Consider the following 15,059-nt stretch of genomic DNA (forward strand, 5'->3'; position numbering starts at 1 on the left):
TGCGAGACTGCTGCTGTGCCACCTGATAGGTGTGTATGGACCACAATGGACACGCCAACCTACTCTTTGGTAAAGAGACACTTGTGAAAGTTTTAATACAAAGGATTCAGCTTTCCATTGAGTAGTCACTGTTTGTTTCGTCCAAAACCAAGGTGGCTGATGTCTGGCGGCTGGCGGTTTGTGTTATGTAACTGGATCTCATCATCTTCAGGTAGCTTTTCAAAAGTTTGCATTGTAAGTAAATGATATACCAACTTATGAGAAGGAAGGTGTGTACAACCAGCAGATAGTGGATGCAGTTTCTGGCTATTTCTGAATAATTGTTCATTAGATTGACACCAAGCATGATTGTACAGTATAGTTTACTTCTATTGGCTTATTAAAGCTTTTTGTATAGCAGTTGAAGTAGGTATCACATCTAACAGAGCTACACTGAAAAATTGCACTTATTGCACCTTGTTGCACTCATATTTTTAAGTTTAATTAATTTGAAATTTCAATTCATTTCAGCTCCCTATACTGAAAAATCCAGCTCATACCAGCATAAGCTAGTGAGCTTGTTTTAGCTGGTCTTCCAGGTTTGATTTTAGCTGGTATTGCTGGTGTAGCAAGCTGGTCTGTACTGGACTCACTTTTTAAGCTGGTCATGCTGGACTTTGCTGGTCAAGCTGGAAGACTGCTAAAACCAGCTACCAGCTTATGCTGGTCTTTGATGGATTTTTCAGTAGGGCTTTCTTGATATATACTTAAAATAACTTTTTATTTTTATAATTAAATGTATTTTTTTTATATAATTTATTATAATTTATAGCAACTCTTTACTGGTAAAGTAAGTTGAAAAAGTATTTTAGTGTTGTGGTCTTATTTTAATCCAGCAAAGAAATCAAACTAAGATATTGTCTGAAGTTCGTGTTTTTGTGTTTGTTGTGGTTGATTGAAAAAAGTTAAACGACCGTGTGAAGTTCCTCTGCGTAAACTCTCGCAACCACACGAGGGCGCAGTTACTCCGCTTTCATTCACTCAACAATATTTTGGGTATGATCCTGTCATATACGGATTGACATTAATATTGGATAAAATAATAAGCAGGGTTTCACATTGTGGGATCCAAATGTCCCCCCAGGAAATTCAAAGCCATAAACATTATTATATATCAGCCATAGATTGTTCTAGGATTTTAGTTGATTTGTCTCAAGTTAAACATTGTGGTAGACATTTTACTTTGACATAATAATATAACATTAGACAAATCAAGTTACCAATGACTCACTTTAGCTCTGTTGACATCCTGTTCATTTTCTTTCCATCATGTAAATAATAATGATAAAAGTTCTAATTAATTTTAATTTAAGGACCTAAGCTTTACCACAATATATTTTGGCTTTCTTATTTACCCTTGTATATACAAAATGTTTACTTTTCTGAAAGGTACTGTATAGCAATAATACAATTTATAGTGACAGTAATAACCCCTCTATATTTGCCACTGGCAAAATCATCCACTAGTTTTACTGTATAAATAAAGCTGAATGAACCTCCACACAAATCCCCAGTGTACTCCCTGGGTTTAAAAGTGCTTTTGGCATAGCAATGTTATGTAAATCCATCAGTCAAGCTATACCAGAGTCTTAAACGGAGGAACAGATGACTAAATGCATTTCAATTTATTTTTAAATATAATGTTATTAATTTTGTTTAATACAAACAATGATCCACTTACATTTCTATGCATTCTAATGCTTTTTATCTCAATAAAGAAAAATCATTATAGACTTGAATTGAAGGAAGGACCAGAATAATGTCAAACGCTTTAAAATAAACCTTGTAAAACCCAACAATGTACTGAAACAACCCACCTTCACTGTAAAGGTTAAATCAACTTAAACAATCACTTCAAACAAAAAAAGTAAGTTTTTTTAACTTAAAATTTTCACTTAATTATATAAGTTAAAAATTGTAGGTGTTACCAATTGAAGTATTTTTTTTTAAGTTGATTCAAGCTTTACAGTGAAGATGAGTTGTTTCAGTACATTGGGTCAAATTTTCGAACCCAAGTTTCGGGTTGGTCCAGGTTTTACTCAACCACATAACCCAAAATTTTGTACAGAATTATTGCAGAGATTAGTCTTCAATCTTCCGTCATTAGATTGCATTTTTAAACTATACTACTGTCAGCCCTTTTCACACAGAGATTACGGAAAATACACAGAAAAAGCATCCGGGATTTGTCTGGGATCGTTCAATTTTTGGTTTATTCACACTGCCAATGATTTTCCAGAATCTGTGTGCATTCACACACATACTGTAAAGATCCCGTAAAGGCATATTTAAAGGACAACACCACCGTTTTTTTTATTATATTTTACTATGCTCTTCCACATCTCTATCTTTTTTCAATACGTGTGCTTTTAATCTTTGTGCAGTGCGTCGTGAATGTGTTAGCATTTAGCCTAGCCCCATTCATTCCTTAGGATCCAAACAGGGATGAATTTAAAAGCCACCAAACACTTCCATGTTTTCCCTATTTAAAGACTGTTACATGAGTAGTTATACGAGTATGTATGGTGGCATAAAATAAAACTTTAGTTGGAGCCATAGGAATGAATGGGGCTAGGCTAAATGCTAACAACATTCACGAGGCTCTGTACAAAGATTAAGTGCACGCATTGAAAAAAGATAGGTATGTATTAATTCGTCTAAGTTGAGGTAAGAACATAGTAAAATATTGAAAAACGGTGGTGTTTTCCTTTAAAGTCTTGGTAGGTTTTTTCCACAGTAGGTACGTTTACATGCAACCAAATAATCCGTTTGTAATCGTATTGTTGGCTCAATAGTATTGAAAAGGCTTTATGTAAACACCTTAATCTATAAGATTGAGGACGATCGGATGCAAATTTGGATCGTATTGAAGGGGGTGGTGTACTCCGATCCGCAGGAGAAAAGTACGCATGTAAACGCGTGAATCGTAGTATTTTCTCAATCGGATGCAAAAATACAGTGTGCACATGCGCAGAACATTTGTGCTCAAGTTCAGAGCTTGTTCGACTTCATGCGGTGCTGCAAGAACCGACAGCCGGATGACGTCAAAGTACCGCGAGAAATCATACGAAGTGTAATTTTGTCTCGCTCTCGCGGCACTTTAACGTCATCCGCCTGTCAGTTCTGCCGGCGCCGCAGGAAGTCGCACAAGCCTCATGCCTTATATTAAACTCTTATATCACATGATTCTTGTCACAGAAACACGCAATAGCAAGGCAGTAGTCTCACGCATTATTAAGGTAAGGTTACTGGGGTTACGCGATGTACATTCTGCCGCGTTTATGTGTACTTTTGAAACATTAGGCTACTTAAAGCAATAAAATAGCGGTGTGACTTTTGAAACATGTGTTTTCATTACCTATATCGAAAACTTCTTAAGAACAACTTTCTCCAACTCCGTTTTGACTTAAATCCAGAGATAAAGCCTGAACTCGACGCGAGATGCTGTCCGCGGCGAGGCGTTGCCAAATCCTCTGCTTTTTTGCGTTTAGATTTGAGCTACTGTTTAAACAGTTTCCACCAGATGTTTTTTTCAGCGGGTTGAAGATGAAAGTATTTTGTTCATTAGTTATTGGTATCTGGGCTGTGAATAGTCATTGGGATGCTTTTGGGCTAGTTATGAATGTCCATTTGGGATGGTTCTGATACGTGAATCTGGTAACCCTGGCTGTGTGCTTGCGCAGATGTTCGATTCAGATTCTATAAAATGTACATGTAAACGAACATTTTAATCAGATTGCAATCTTAAGGGTGCATGTAAACTGTATCGTCGTAACCTTCAATCGTACAAAATTGACACAATTTTGTGCATGTAAACATAACCAGGGTTTGCTAGTTTGCTATTATTATATTATCCTCTCTCGAGAAACCACACGTCTGCATTTTTGCTTATGACAAGATCATAAGGAGTGCGTGATGCGCTGTTCTGTCATGCTAATGACTAATCTCAGCTTCAGCGCGGATAGTGATGAGCTCCCTGATCTCTGCTTCAATCCAGTTTGCAGGCATTTCTAGATGTGAATGTTGATCTGCGTTTAATCCCTGTGTCAAAGAGCTGAACCATAACTTCTGGTTGTGAGAATGCACGTCCTCACTTCAGCAGGCATCTTACAGCATTGGTGCTGCTTCTTGTTCACACAGAATGCTTTCCGGGAATGTTATAGGTCCTCTTTTTTGGGATGGGCAACTTCGGTCCTTCAGCGTTTAGCTCCAACTTGCCTCAGCACACCTGCCTAAAAGTTTCTAGTATGCCTAGTAAGACCTTATTTGGCTGCTTCAGGTGTGGTTTATTATGGTTGGCGCTAAACTCTGCAGGACACCGGCCCTCCAGGACAGAAGTTGCCCATCCCTGGTTTACGGGGGATGTGTTTGTGTTCACACAGAAGCCTCTCTGCCAATTTTACGGAAATGTTTTGGGACCAAAGTGCCGTGTGAACAGTAAGTGGACTGGGGTTACTGATCTTCCCTGACCTGCGGTCAAGCGAGTGCTTGCATTTCTCTATTAGAAATCAATTATTAAACAGTTAACCGCATGCAATAGAAACCACCATTACAAGATTTAAATGAAATGTTTCTCTACTTTCCTTGCATACTGAGTGGATGATTGGGTAACAAATGGATCACACTTTCCCTCCTTGTCTGTTTCTAAAACTTATAACCACAAAACAGCAGTTAAGCAATGGAGACACTCATTTATTTTTGAGCAGCGGGCTGCAAACACGAGCACCTGCTTTACACCTGTTGTCACTTCACAATAGAAATGACTTCAATGTCTGAGCTGTTAGGATGCTGAGATGGAGTCGGCGTGTGCTGTTTAAAGCTGAAACCAAGCTTGTCCATCTTCTCTGGAACTAGGAATAAAGTATGAAAAGGCTACAAATACTTTATATTTTATTGTCTGATAAAGCGTTCGATATTTTGCCATTTTAAGAAAATTTACATCGGCAAATAATCAAATCCAAAGCAACTTACAGTGAATTATGAGATATACAACCTTTCACACTGCTACACAATGCTCTGAAACATATCCAGCTGATGATGTAGGCCAGTATGTGGAACAAAATGTCTACAGATGCTCGCACTATCAGGACTGGACATTGGCCACCCACTCTCCAAACAACACCTGGTTTTCGGGTATACTTTCTGGTTTAACCAATATAGCCACACCAGTTGAACCTCCACAATAATAATCTGGCACATTTCAGCTTCCCTAAAAGGTATAGTTTAATACACCTCACCATTCCTAAACTGTGTCACAGCCTAACGGTTCTGTGCCCCTATGAGTGAGCGCAACATATGCACAATGCCCTCCCTTCCTGTTTTAAGGGAATGTTGTTCTGGATGGGTGGACTCCTGGGAAGAGGAGCGTTACCTTTGACCTCTTGGAGAACTCATTTACACTGACCCACAGTGAGAAGATGATGGGATCTGCAGAAGAGGATGCAGCACACCAGCTGGCCCTGGTAATACAGCGCAGTACTATAGGAACCCTATGATGAAGCGTTCCCCTTTCTGAGAGAAGCCAAAGAAACTGACAGCCGTCCATTAGTCACCGCTTTTACTTTAGACTATTGTGTGATGTGATTATCTACGAAAGCTCATAATAGGTTAACATTTTAGGAGCTGAAAGACTTTTGTCACCAGGTGACGTTTTGTATAAACGACGGGCGGAACCCGGCTTCCACATTTTATTTGGACGACGGGCGGAACCCGGCTTCCACATTTCATTTCCGGGGTTTCCCCGAAGTCAAATTAAGTCTGATCACGCTCAGGTGGGGCAAATTAACACAGCGGTTGCTAATAGGCTGACGAGGAGAAGAGTCAGGGTATAAAGACACCTTTGCAGACATTAAACGGGGTGCTTGTGGTATACGTTGTGTACGTTGTGTTGCTGCTTTGCAGACGGACCACGCTGGTCGGATCGCTCTCCTGGGGAAGAGAGTAAGAGACAGTCAGCGGACGAAGGAATATTGTGGAGTCTACGTGAGGAAGAGTGGACACAGAGCCATCGAGAGCACAGGGAACAGAGGTTATTGGCAACCAAGCGTGAGTAACCGCCGTGATACTTCTCTGTACATGACTTGTATGAAGAGTTATCCTGGTGTGTGTTATTGTGTTTCGTGAGGTCCCTGGCCCCACTGGAGAGGAGAGCGTGGGTGAGCCGCGGGTCGACCGGAAGCACGGACAAAGCACCGTCCGCCAGTAAGCCAGTGGCCCTGTGGGAAAGAGGAAGTGCAGGTGAGCCAGGGAAGTGATAACCGACACGCCGGGCCTGTGAATACCACACATCTCTCCCTCAATTGTGATCCAGTTGTTGCCCAACCAGTCTCTCGGGGTCGTCGTGGTCAGGTGGCAAGGACGATCTAAAATTCACGTGACGTGGTATAAGAGTGCTGTGGGTGAGTTTCACTGATTGATGGTGTTTACGCTTGACTTGCGGTGTGTATGCTGTGCTTGTAGCGTTCAAACTGCCCAGCCTCTGACGAGACACGAGATGATGACATCTGTTGTGGCCTGAGTCCTAGAGGGAAAGAGAGAAAATCAAGCCTTGTGCCCGGGGTGTGACAACAAGAGCTTCGTCTATACACTGTAGCGAAGCCAGTGAAGCTCTGTGTGGGAACGAGGATCCCCTGGCTCTGTGAGTAACGCAGCCTGTGAAATACCCTGTTCTGTGCTTATAGCAACTACCTACCCGAACCAGTGAAGCTCTGTGTGGGAACGAGGATCCCCCGGCACCGTGAGTAACGCAACCTGTGGAATAATCTGTTCTGTACTTATAGCGACTACCTACCTGAACCAGTGAAGCTCTGTGTGGGAACGAGGATCCCCGGCACCGTGAGTAACGCAACCTGTGGAATAATCTGTGCTGTGCTTACAGCAACTACCTACCTGAACCAGTGAAGCTCTGTGTGGGAACGAGGATCCCCCGGCACCGTGAGTAACGCAACCTGTGGAATAATCTGTTCTGTGCTTATAGCAACTACCTACCCGAACCAGTGAAGCTCTGTGTGGGAACGAGGATCCCCCGGCACCGTGAGTGACGCAACCTGTGGAATAATCTGTTCTGTACTTATAGCGACTACCTACCTGAACCAGTGAAGCTCTGTGTGGGAACGAGGATCCCCCGGCACCGTGAGTAACGCAACCTGTGGAATAATCTGTGCTGTGCTTATAGCAACTACCTACCTGAACCAGTGAAGCTCTGTGTGGGAACGAGGATCCCCCGGCACCGTGAGTAACGCAACCTGTGGAATAATCTGTTCTGTGCTTATAGCAACTACCTACCTGAACCAGTGAAGCTCTGTGTGGGAACGAGGATCCCCCGGCACCGTGAGTAACGCAACCTGTGGAATGATCTGTTCTGTGCTTGTAGCAACTACCTACCTGAACCAGTGAAGCTCTGTGTGGGAACGAGGATCCCCCGGCACCGTGAGTAACGCAACCTGTGGAATAATCTGTTCTGTGCTTGCAGCAACTACCTACCTGAACCAGTGAAGCTCTGTGTGGGAACGAGGATCCCCCGGCACTGTGAGTAACGCAACCTGTGGAATAATCTGTTCTGTGCTTGTAGCAACTACCTACCTGAACCAGTGAAGCTCCGTGTGGGAACGAGGATCCCCCGGCACTGTGAGTAACGCAACCTGTGGAATAATCTGTTCTGTGCTTGTAGCAACCACCTACCTGAACCAGTGAAGCTCCGTGTGGGAACGAGGATCCCCCGGCACTGTGAGCAACGCAACCTGTGGAATAACCTGTTCGGTGCTTGTGGCAACTACCTACCTGAACCAGTGAAGCTCTGTGTGGGAACGAGGATCCCCCGGCACCGTGAGTAACGCAACCTGTGGAATAATCTGTTCTGTGCTTGCAGCAACTACCTACCTGAACCAGTGAAGCTCTGTGTGGGAACGAGGATCCCCCGGCACTGTGAGTAACGCAACCTGTGGAATAATCTGTTCTGTGCTTGTAGCAACTACCTACCTGAACCAGTGAAGCTCCGTGTGGGAACGAGGATCCCCCGGCACTGTGAGTAACGCAACCTGTGGAATAATCTGTTCTGTGCTTGTAGCAACCACCTACCTGAACCAGTGAAGCTCCGTGTGGGAACGAGGATCCCCCGGCACTGTGAGCAACGCAACCTGTGGAATAATCTGTTCTGTGCTTGTAGCAACTACCTACCTGAACCAGTGAAGCTCCGTGTGGGAACGAGGATCCCCCGGCACTGTGAGTAACGCAACCTGTGGAATAATCTGTTCTGTGCTTGTAGCAACCACCTACCTGAACCAGTGAAGCTCCGTGTGGGAACGAGGATCCCCCGGCACTGTGAGCAACGCAACCTGTGGAATAATCTGTTCTGTGCTTGTAGCAACCACCTACCTGAACCAGTGAAGCTCCGTGTGGGAACGAGGATCCCCCGGCACTGTGAGTAACGCAACCTGTGGAATAATCTGTTCTGTGCTTGTAGCAACTACCTACCTGAACCAGTGAAGCTCTGTGTGGGAACGAGGATCCCCCGGCACTGTGAGCAACGCAACCTGTGGAATAACCTGTTCGGTGCTTGTGGCAACTACCTACCTGAACCAGTGAGGCCCTGTGTGGGAACGAGGATCCCCCAGTGCTGTGGGCATCAGTGGAGTGTTCGCCCTGGCCTGACTGTGTTCGATTCTGCCTCCAGGAGAAGCGGAGCGCGCCACGGACTGCTGGGCCAGAGCCCCGGCCCCAGTCATTTCCCCAAGTGGCCCTGGAGGCAAAGGAGAGCCACATTAATTTTAAAGTTCCCTTTTTCCCTTCCCCCTTTTCCCTTTTTAAATATTTAATAAAGTTTGTTTTAATTATAGTATACTCGTCTGTCTGGTCATTGGGGTGGTCTTGGGAAACTCCTCGAGGTGGAAGAGTTAAGAGGGACGTGACCCTTTAGCATATTCGGGTCCGCCCCAGGGGTGTGACAGATTATAGTGAAATAAAACTTTTATCATTGTACATTTTATTACAGGTTCACACAGATGTTCCGATTTAAGGCTGTGTGGTGTGACAGTTTAGGGTTCAAATTGGTATGTACCGTATTGGTAATGTGGTAGATTATTCACGTGTGTGTCCATGGGATAGAGCTTCTAACATGTCCAGTTACAATTTGTTTTATTTTTAAATTTATTTTATTACACGGCTCTCTGGAATGCTTGATTCTGATTGGTCAGTTGAGACATTTGCAGGTTCGGTCTTTTCAAATAATAACGCATAGCCGGTACTACTTGTACGATTAAAATTGCTCCGCGCCAATAAAGATTACTGTTTGGCGCCATCTTGTGACAAACACTGGACAACCACCATTAAGATTTTAAAATTTTGACATAAACGGAAAAAGTACGGAAAAAACAAAAAATTTAAACAGTGGATAGAAGAACAAACAACGACAAGACACAGAGAGCTTACTGAGACTGAACTTGACAAAATAGAGCATGACAGCTACGAAGCCAACACACAAAAAAATACAGAATGGGCATTAAAACTTCTCAAAGACTGGCTAAAAGAGAAAAAATGGAGACAGACAAGTATGAAGCGGAGGATCTTAATAAGGTATTACGATCATTTTATGCATCTGTGCAAAGTTTCAGGGAAGCATAAAAATGTTAATTTAAAACAAATATGCCAATAAAATGTTTCAAATTCATATTCATGTCCAGTTTTTTTCTTATGTGGCACGTTGCCGTGTAATAAGCGGGATAATGTAGAGGCAGCCTGTAGTTATCGCGCTTCGCATCGGGTCCTGATCACACTGTCGGGGCTTATTTCCCGATAACTACTGGCTGCCTCTACATTATTCCCTTACTTGTAGTGTGACAGTCTTTTGTTTTAAAGGTGGTGTGTGTGTAAAGTTTAGCGGCATCTAGTGGTGAGATTGCGAATTGCCAATTTCAAAACACATAGTAGCCGCCACAGGACAAACTTAAAATTTTACATTTGGTCAATTTGATTTTACTTAAAATTTAAAGAATGTGAACATGTTTACGGTGTACTAGATTTTTTATGTATTTATGCATTAAAGGTGCAAAGTGGGCATCTAGCTGTGATAATATAGTTATGTATGTTATATAAGAGATCCATTTAAAAGGCACACATTGCACCTTTAAACTACATAATATGAAGTTGTTTTTTTACATTTGTAAATTATTTATTTTACTGTCTATCCATAAACGGGCGTAACCCTAGTTTTTAATAAATAAATGCTGGGCTGTTTTAACTTATGGTTGAGTGAAATATGGACAAACGTAACTGTGGGTTATAAATAAAGCTATGCTGAAACATTATAACCCAATGGGTTTGTCCATATTTTACCAAACCATGGGTTAAAACAACTTTATAACTACTTTATAAAAATTATATAGGCCTACGAAATAACAATGACTATATAGTGTTGCTGTGAAGTACTCTGCCCTCATTGTCTGATTTAATGATGTAATCTTACGCCTGTAGCCCCTATTTTACTGTTTCCTTTTGCTTGGCCCTGACAGCTGTTGGACTGAAGTCACCTCCCAACATCAATGTAGTGAAGATGTAATTCAAGTCGGCAGTATTTACAGACTCAAGATCTTCCTGAGGTCTAACCCATCCTCTGGGATCTCATCCTGTCTGATGTGTCAATAGGAAAAGGTGTTTGTAGAAATTTGAGCTGTTTATGAAGAGTTGTGCCAAGACGGTTCTTCAGGTCTAAGATATGCAACCAGAGAGTTTTTTTTTCATTGAACAAAGGTGGACAGTAGCGAAGTAGTTTTAGTCTGCTATAAAGACATTGTTCTGTACTTTCTCAGAGTGTTCTTGTTTGGGAAAGCTCCGACCTGAAACACAAGCGGGTTTGGTCTTAAAGTTTCACATGTGTCTCGGACACGGGTCGGGTATAATATTAGTGACCGCCAGACTCAGGTCATTTAAAATGAAGGTGTTTTTGCCGAACGGACCCGAGAAGACCCAAACTATCTCACTTGTCCTTTTCATTTGTAAATGATGTTGTTGTGGACAGCCACAACAATATCATTTTTTTTTTAGACACATCAAATTATAGCAGGTTCCTTATGTTTCTTACAATAATATTGAAATATTTAAAACAGCTTATTGAAATGGGAGTTTATGAGTTGGCTAATTTATATGAATTCCTACGAAGTTAATTGTGCAAAAACGTGCGATTATTACGGATTACGGTTTCTCAATCCACCTTATTTTTGACGTAAATGTGGGCGCTGCCATGTTTGAGCTTCTATGTGTAAGACTTTCAGTGAACCACTATAAGACCAGCATAATTTATGCAGTTAGGGGTTGCCATAATAGCAGGTAAAAATGCAGTAAATCTCTACAAAACATTTCATTCACAAGAGTCGAATATGTATGTGGCGCACGTGCACCCATTATCAGTGTCCACACATTCATCCAGTAAAACCTTTTATAGAAACTGACAGGAAACAATGAATACAATCATTGTTCAAAAACAACATATTATTCTGATAAACATATGCTGATATTAGCTAGTTTATTTATTCTCTTACTATATATTATTTTAAAAAAGCATTTACAGTACATAATATTTATGACATAAACTGCTTATTAGTTCATGTTTATAGTAGTTCTTAATGTATTTGTGCATACTTAGCGATATAATAATATTTAGCATAAAACGAAAACAATACTGAATAAATGTAATAGTTTAATATGTTTATTATGGTTTGTTCGAATAACTCGTAATGTGTTGAATGAGAAAGATACTGCTGTGTATAAGAACTCAGGTGGGACATTTTAAACAAACAAACGCATGAAAAAGGTAAAAATATAATTGCTTGTTTTTTTTCATGTACAAACACTCGACTGACTGTCCCACTGTAGAGATACTGGTATGCCTCTGTGCATTTATAGTTGCGAATCAAAGACCCCTCATCCCCGAGCAACAACACAAAATGATTAAATATATATTCATATGATGTGTCAGGACGCTTCTTAATTTTATCCTCCCACTGGGTCATACATGGCAGGTGTAGTAAATATTTACCATACCGGTTTTTAATCATGTTTTGTGGGGGCTCCCGCAACATTGGGGCTCATTCACTAAGCATGCATAAGCACAAATTTGTTTGTAAAATGTGCGTACGGACATTTTAACTTACAAATCATGATTCAAAAAAAACTTTCACACTAAAATTTCTTCTAAATGTTTGCAAGGTAAAAACAACTTAGACAACACGTGCGCAATAATCATGAACAAGGAAAAAGAACCCTATAGTATATATTTTTTCATTGTTCATGATTATTGCGTACGTGTGGTCTAAGTTGTTCTTACGTTTTTGCATAAATGTAAAATAAATTTTAGTATGAATGTTTTTGTTGAATCATGATTTGTACGCACATTTTACGAACAAATTTATGCGTAGTCTGCGTGCGCATGCTTAATGAATGAGACCCATTGTTTTCTAGCGTCTCGCACAAAATAAGTTGGATATGTTGATAATAAATGCACTCAAGATTGACTGCAAATGTCATTTCACATCAGAAATTGCTCATATAATCACTAACTGTAGTGATTTTTATTATGTGATTATTTGTATTTTTCACATAAAATGTTTGATAATCTTAATATAATTTACTTACAGTTATAATACTTTATTTTTATCTTCTTCTGTCAATCAAATTTAAAATCAGTAACTGATTTCCAGCATTTTTCTTCAAAACAACGGCTCTACTTTTCAAAATAATCCACTGCCAACTTCAGCGAATATCTAAAAACAAAAAGCAAACACTTGCCAAAGAAAACATTTAGTACCATTTAGTGCAATTATCTCATTTACGTTGCACGATGCAATCCATCTTTCTCCATCACAGGTGTCAGACATATCTGACAGCTTAAACACTGTTTCACTTTCAGTAGTCCGACTGTTTTCTGAAATTCCTTTAAAAAAAAAAAGATAAAAAGAATGTGAGGTCAATGAAAAGAGCATTAAGTGCTGCAGGGATGTACGTTTAAAATACTTTGTGTATTTTAAGAGAAACTTTAAGCAAAAATATGTGAGAGGCTGTGCTATATTTTGAGTGTTGCTAAGCAACCAATTCAGTCGTAGCTATACAGTATTTACAATATAGCCCAACCTCAAGTGCTTTATACTTTTTAAAGGATTTAAGTTTCTACCAGCTTCTTGAGATGCTTTGTAAAAGTATATGACACTGGTTCTGATGAAATGTATAGCTTGAATGTTTTATAGCACATCTGGAAAGCTGTACTGACCAATCATCATCCAGAATCGGACCCATTCGTTGAAGCATACAAAATGCAACGTTTTGTGTTGTGCTGGTATCAGTATCAATGTTACTTTTAAACCGAACTGATTAATCAAGTTCATAATGAAGTCAGAAACACAGGGCATCTAATCCCCGGCACATTTACAAAGGCCTGCCAAAACAGGCAGACTCCCATGCAGGACACTGCATGGATTGTGAGAGGCCATAGACAAGAGCTGGAGACCCACTGGGAGGAGAGAAAACATTCGCTGGCCCTGTCTGACACCAGGGGTTAAGGGGTCAACCTCAGCCACTGTAGTCAGCTTAGAAGAGAGGCTGTCCCCTCTCCCCCCCATCACCATCATTTTGAAGAGCAGGCAGCTGGCAGGTGTCAGGAGTTACAAAGAGCCATCTGTGCACGCTGAACTGTCCCCACTATTGCCTTGCCGGCGACTCCATTAAACTTTCCACTTTATAAAGCTCCATCCAACTGACCATTAGTGTGGGACATTGTATAAAAGATGGTTTTCAACAGCATGCCTCACTTTGCCTGTTTTATTTACCAAACCTCTGGTGGAGAGATTTTTTATTATGAATTATTCTTTTTATTATTTCAATAATTTTGTTTATTAACTCTGCGTAATCATTTGCCAAAAAAATTTAAGTAATTGTTCATCCAGAAATTTCTTTGGCACTAGACCTGTATATTATTTACAAAAGGAACATAAAAATATACTGTATGTTGATTTGACAAAAAATGTGAAGGCGGGACTTCTGTACACCACAGCGGCCATATTGAGCATGACATTGTCCCCTAGGAGTGCTCAATTTTGATATATTCGATATTTTGATACTTCTTGACCAATCTTCTGCCAACTAAGGACACACTATCTTAAAATGCTCAGACAATATGTGAAATGCAGTAAACCTGCAAGATATTTTGCAATGGCCAAATACATTGATTTAAAGATAGATTATAGATTAAACGGCCCCATAAAGACTTATGTTCAACATTATAGAAATTAAAAACGTTCAAGTTAAATATAAGCCTCAGTATTAGCTGAAAAACTTCAAGGAAATGAAAGTTCATGTAAATGTTGCCTTAGCGATAGACTAAAATAAGTTTAAGTTCAGGCACAAAAATCTTGACTTAAAGCAACACTATGTAGTTTCCATGTAAAAATGACTTACAGCTCCCCCATGTGGTTGAAAAGCGCAACATCAGACACTCTTTTGCAGGCAGGGGGAGGGGCGGGGCTGTGTTTCCTACCCTCCACCGTCACTTTCAGAGTGTGCTTGTAGCAGCTAGGAGGCTGCTCAGGTTGCAGCAACAGTACAATTCGTCCAGTTAAAAGTTATTCTATCACTGAAATAATTTTAGAGACATTATTTAAAGGTAAAAAACTACATAGTGTTGCTTAAAACAACTTAACTAAAATCAATTTAAATAGATATATTATTTAGAAATAAACACATAAAATGAGAAATGCTCAAAGTAAAAGTACTAAAATGAACACAAAAACAAATATAAAAGTAAAAGCAAATTGAATATATTAATATAATAAAATGAAAATGAAACAAAATAAAATAAAGCTAAACGAAATTCCTTACAAAAATGAGCCATGGCTTTATTGTGGTAAAATTTTAGTAATCATGTTTTTTTTTGTGTATTAATTACAGTCAGCAAAATCATGATTTACCCCAATAACCATGGTTTAACAACAGTTTTTAAAATTATTTTGTGGTTATCATGGTTTTACTACAGTAACCAT

This window comes from Paramisgurnus dabryanus, chromosome 20, assembly GCF_030506205.2.
Source record: "Paramisgurnus dabryanus chromosome 20, PD_genome_1.1, whole genome shotgun sequence".
NCBI classification, from domain to species: Eukaryota; Metazoa; Chordata; class Actinopteri; order Cypriniformes; family Cobitidae; genus Paramisgurnus; species Paramisgurnus dabryanus.